Genomic DNA, 5,581 nt, shown 5'->3' with positions numbered 1-5,581 from the left:
ATGTTAACTAGTATTATAATATATTAGCCAACGTTAAGTTAACTTCAAAGGGCAGCAATTGAGTTTATAGGTTGTGTCACTTGGATAATAGCTAGTCATTTTCGATTGAAACCTCCCGTTGCTTGGCAAATGAGTTCCAAAACGTTAGCTACTAACGTTAGCTAACTATGAGGTAGCATAGCTAAGTTATACTATATCGATAACTAGCTAGTAAACGCATTGCATTTGTGAAATAGCGATTTTTTTCTAACACATATTCTACTCAACTGTAAGGAATATTATTTTGCATAATGATCAGCTAGATATCCCGATGTGTTATTTGCGAAGATATACTACTTTTTGTAAACTTCTTTCTTCAAAATGTTTGGAGTCAGTCGGTTACCAAGGTGTTCGCAAGGCATCCTGGGAAATGTAATCTTTCCCTTCATTGCAGAATGGACTATAGGACAGCCACGCATGACATTAATCAAGAAAAAATAAATGAATATGTGATTTGTTTACATATCCTTGTCTATTTATGCGATTGTTATTATCATTGGCACTACTTTCAACTCTCAAACTATCCGTCTAGCTAAATATGTTGGTTATCAGATTGCACAACAATTCATATGGAGATATGTGGTTGATTTAACTAAGGCCAGGTAGGCATAGGAGTTGTATTGTTATCACATCATTTGAATCTTCAAAATCTAGACTTGATATTCTCTTTATTTTAATAATAATACTGTTAATTAAGTATTGCCTTAAAATTATTATTTACATTGAATTCATTGGAATTCAGCTGTAGGCATATACTAGGAGATCTGTATCTTAGAGACTAATTGCATCCACAGTTTAAGTACTGCAAGCTTGACTATTATTTGTAGACACTACACAAGGGGTCCCGGCCTGAGAAGGGAAGGAAAGGAGTTTAATGTGGCTATAAGATGGACTTTTAAATGTGACTAAAACTAGACTAAAATGTAATGAGACTTCGTCGACTAAAAACTAGACTAAAATGTTCTGAGTTTTCGTCGACGAAAACTAGACTAAAACTAAGGAGGATAAAATGACTAAAAGTGACTAACAACTTATAATGCATTTTCGTCTAAAGACTAAGACTAAGACTAAATCGAAAATAGCTGCCAAAATTAACACTGATCTGGGGTGAGAAAAAAGGCAGAGTGGGCGCAGCGGAAGCGTGCTGGGCCCATAACCCAGAGGTCGATGGATCGAAACCATCCTCTGCTAGTAACCCTCTTAAGTGCCACTGGCCAGTATAGTTCCACGCAAGTTGGCCTTTCCTAATCCGCAGTCTGACACCAGGATGAGAAGTACGCCAGGGAGGCTTTCAGTGGGGAACACGTAGCCAATTTCCATAACCCAACAACTCACCCCCTTTAGCAGGTCTCGATATATCAGCTGCAGTTTCTCAAATCTAGCTTGCAATCCAATAGACACAAACAGCAGAAAGCTTGGCAAACCCCGAAAGCTGCAAATTCAATGAACTGCTTTTGTCAACATTGAAAGTATTTCCCTATTTCACTATAGTAATTGACACAAGTGGAGCGGAGGCTGATGGCTATTGTTTCCACAATGTATTTCTGCAATGAGAGCCCTGGAGCCAACAGCAAGACTGCAGTAAGGGAGAGCAGAGTGGAGCAGCGAAGCGTGCTTGGCCCATAACCCAGAGGTCGATGGATCGAAACCATCCTCTGCTAGGCCAACCCAGAAAGCTGAAACTCAATGAACTGCTTTTGTCAAACTTGAAACTATTTCTCTATTTCACTATAGTATCTGACACTAGTGAGTTGAGGCTGACGGCTAGCAGCAGACTGGCCCCAGTGGCCTAATGGATAAGGCACTGGCCTCCTAAGCCAGGGATTGTTGGTTCGAGTCCCATCTGGGGTGAGAAAAAGCAGAGTGGCGCAGCGGAAGCGTTGCTGGGCCCATAACCCAGAGGTCGATGGATCGAAACCATCCTCTGCTAGTACCTCTTTAAGTGCCACTCCAGTATAGTTCCCACGCAAGTTGGCTTTCCTAAATCCGCAGTCTGACACCAGGATGAGAAGTACGCCAGGAGGCTTTCAGTGGGAACGCGTAGCCAATTTCATACCCAACAACTCACCCCCTTTAGCAGGTCTCGATATTATCAGCTGCAGTTTTCTCAATCTAGCTGCAATCCCAATAGACACCAAACAGCAGAAAGCTTGGCAAACCCCGAAACCTGCAATTCAATGAACTGCTTTTGTCAACATTGAAAGTATTTCCCTATTTCACTATAGTAATTGACACAAGTGGAGCGGAGGCTGATGGCTATTTTTCCACAATGTATTTCTGCAATGAGAGCCCTGGAGCCAACAGCAAGACTGCAGTAAGGGAGGCAGAGTGGCGCAGTGGAAGCGTGCTGGGCCCATAACCCAGAGGTCGATGGATCGAAACCATCCTCTGCTAGGCCAACCCAGAAAGCTGAAAACTCAATGAACTGCTTTTGTCAACTTGAAACTATTTCTCTATTTCACTATAGTATTTGACACTAGTGGAGTTGAGGCTGACGGCTAGCAGCAGACTGGCCCCAGTGGCCTAATGGATAAGGCACTGCGCTCAAGCTGGCGGCCATAAGGCCATTTAAGAGGGGGGGGGAGAAAAAAAGAGGGGGAAGAAGGAAAAAGAGAGGAGAAAGAGAGAAGAAAAGAAGAAAGGAGAAAGAAGGAAGAAAATTAGGGTGTTTCCCCATCCATATCTATCTGAGAAATGCATTTCTAACTGCTTAAATACACATATGAAATTTCTGAATGTTTTAAATTTTTTGGACACGCCACAGACGGGATACGAACCGACGACTCTAGGTTTCGTTCTATTCGCATCCGCTCCGAGACGGGATACGAACCTAGGACTTTGAGGATTCTAAGTTTCGTTTTATTCACATCCTCTCCGCGGATATTTATATCAAATTAAGAATTCTATAAGTGCATTTCCCCTAACTTACATAACACATAAAATTAGTATAATTGACACAATAGGATACAAATCAGCAACATAAAATAATAACAAATAACAATGACATAACTCAACACCCCCACTATATATATATATATAAATGTCTATATATATATATATGTCTCATACACATATATTCGTGTTTCTGTATGTGTAATAATTAATTCTTTCTTCTCCCACATACCTGTACCTGAAGGACCAGAATGTCCACTGCCAAGGGATCATCGCATGCAGATCTTTCCATCATTTTCAGTGTTTTTATAATTTGTATTGACTTGTTAATAACATGCAATGTTACTTTTATTAATGTTGTCATTGGCATCATCCCCATTTATTTATTTTCAACATCATCATTATTATCATTACTGTTATTATTGTTATCAGTTTGCTGTTTTAACACAGATTGTCATTAAAAACACCCCTTGTACAGCAACACAGGTCACAGACAACACTCAGAATCAGGAATGGTTATACAAATGTTTATTTGCCACAAGCAGACTGGATACAGGACTGTAGGCACAGATTCACTGTACATAGAACCCCACTAGGCGATAGGCCATAAAGCCAACTAATGGCCAACCATGTCTACATGAAAACCCCCACAGCAATGTCACACAAAAGCAAGATACATGCCTTCCCCCAAAAGGTATTATCAGTTTGCAATACTTAAACACGCCCCACATATAGAATCCACAGAAAAAATAACACTGCAATAGATCAACCCACACCAAAGAGGAGTCATCCAATCCAGTATACAATCCAGACAGCAACTCGCTACCCGGCCAGTGTGGCAGGGGACCCGCTTTGTCACTTTCAAGCGTGGAGACGGTTCTGCGCTGGTTCCATCCACCAACGAACGCTCCCAAGTAGCACTCCGATGACGCGCAGCTCTCCTCCACGAGGAATTTCCAACTACAGAGGGACACAATACAAACAAACAAACACTTTAGAAGCAGCCCAAACGCCATTAAGTTGGGAGATCCAGTGACAAACTAAATGACCAGTATGGTGGTAGAAAGAACCTCCCTTTTGCCTGGTAGCTGGAGAGTGTTGAGCAGTGTGTGTGCATGTGTTCTACCGGCATCTCTGTCTTTTAGGCCTTCTCTGTGTAGAGAGTTGAGGTGTGCGAGCGTGCGTCTGTGTGTCCTTTCCTGCTTGTGCCTGCCTACGTCTGCGTGGCGTGGCCGGCGTGGCGCTGCCTGCCTGCCTGCCTGCCTGCCTGCCTGCCTGCCTGCCTGCCTGCCTGCCTGCCTGCCTTGCCTGCCTGTGTGTCTGTGCGTGCCCGCTTGTGTGTGTCTGTGCGTCCTGGCCTGGGTATGTGCGTGTGTCTGTGCGTGCGTGTGTCTGTGCGTGCCCGCTTGTGTGTGTCTGTGCGTCCTGGCCTGGGTATGTGCGTGTGTCTGTGCGTGCGTGTTATACCTGCATTTATGTCTTGTAGGCCTTCTCTGTCTAGAGTCTGAAGCACTTCCCCGGCCAGACTCTGGCTCTCCCTGCCTTCCGCTGGGCTGGTGCTTTTCTGATGACCGTCACCAGCAACGACTCCACCCCGATACGGGGGTTTGACACCTGTACACACAGACACGCACGCACAGACACACGCACGCACACATTCAATTAGTTCCCTTGATATGAACTAAAGAGGCAGGCAGCAACAGCAACTCCAAATAAACTGGGTAGGTGTGTTACCTTCCTGCCAATGGTAATCAACTCTGTGTCTGCCATCACCTTGTGTGACTTTAAAGATGTTGCCTTTGGTGACATATGCATACACATTGTTTTTAATGCATGACAATAACATAAATGCAAGTACATGAAGAGCAGAGCATCTTCCTTGTTATATTAATAACCCTATGAAAAACACAGTGGTGGCAAAAGCCAGATAGTGTTTGAAACACAGCTCATTTATTAACCACACTACATATAACTAACAGATAACATTAGCAAAGGCTTTGCTGATGAGAACGAGTGAAATTCCATGACATCAACAGTGAGAGTAGCTAACTAAACATGTGTATTCATATGACTACCTCCCAATATATTCGTTTATACATCTGAATTTAAACGATCGATAGAAAATACTGATTCACAGTCCAAACATTCTCATTCTCATTCTCATTCATTCATAGCCCTCGTAAAAGCCCCGTTAATATAGCGAACTTCCAGTCAGATAAGGTAGTGTTTGTAACGTAGCTAGATGGCTAAATACATCGATACGACAACATAAAACAACGGGTGAAATGAATCATAACCTAAGTTATATCATACAGCACTAACAGATAACATTAGCAATGGAAACGCTGATGAGAACTAGCGGAATTCCAGTCAGCTAACAGAGTGTTTCTAGCGAAATTCCAGTCAGATAACAGAGAGTGTTTGTAAGGTTGAAAGCTAGCTAAACACAAAAGGTGAAATTAGTTTCAGTATCTAACAGCAGTGTATTACATGTGTAAATACTCACCATGTCGATAATCTGCCTCGGTTGATTCCTTAAGCATCCGGCTAGCTTCACTCTTTGAATTACCCGCCCCCTCAGGTCTAGCGTAAGCAATGTAACGTCGCCCTCCAGAATTTCTGCCGTGTGCCTGACGTCGCTCTCCAGGAT

The 5,581-nt window shown here is 42.9% G+C and overlaps 1 non-coding gene across 1 annotated transcript; it reads left to right on the top strand.

Annotated features, from left to right (window-relative positions):
- Window positions 1-2,361: 2,361 nt before the first annotated feature.
- trnam-cau lies at window positions 2,362-2,433 on the top strand. Its single transcript has one exon. It is a non-coding gene; the product is annotated as a tRNA-Met (tRNA).
- Window positions 2,434-5,581: the final 3,148 nt, after the last annotated feature.

Source organism: Clupea harengus, unplaced genomic scaffold (assembly GCF_900700415.2).
Source record: "Clupea harengus unplaced genomic scaffold, Ch_v2.0.2, whole genome shotgun sequence".
In the NCBI taxonomy this organism is placed as follows: Eukaryota; Metazoa; Chordata; class Actinopteri; order Clupeiformes; family Clupeidae; genus Clupea; species Clupea harengus.
The sequence above is the reverse complement of the archived record's forward strand: the minus strand, read 5'-3'. Positions and strand labels throughout refer to the sequence as shown.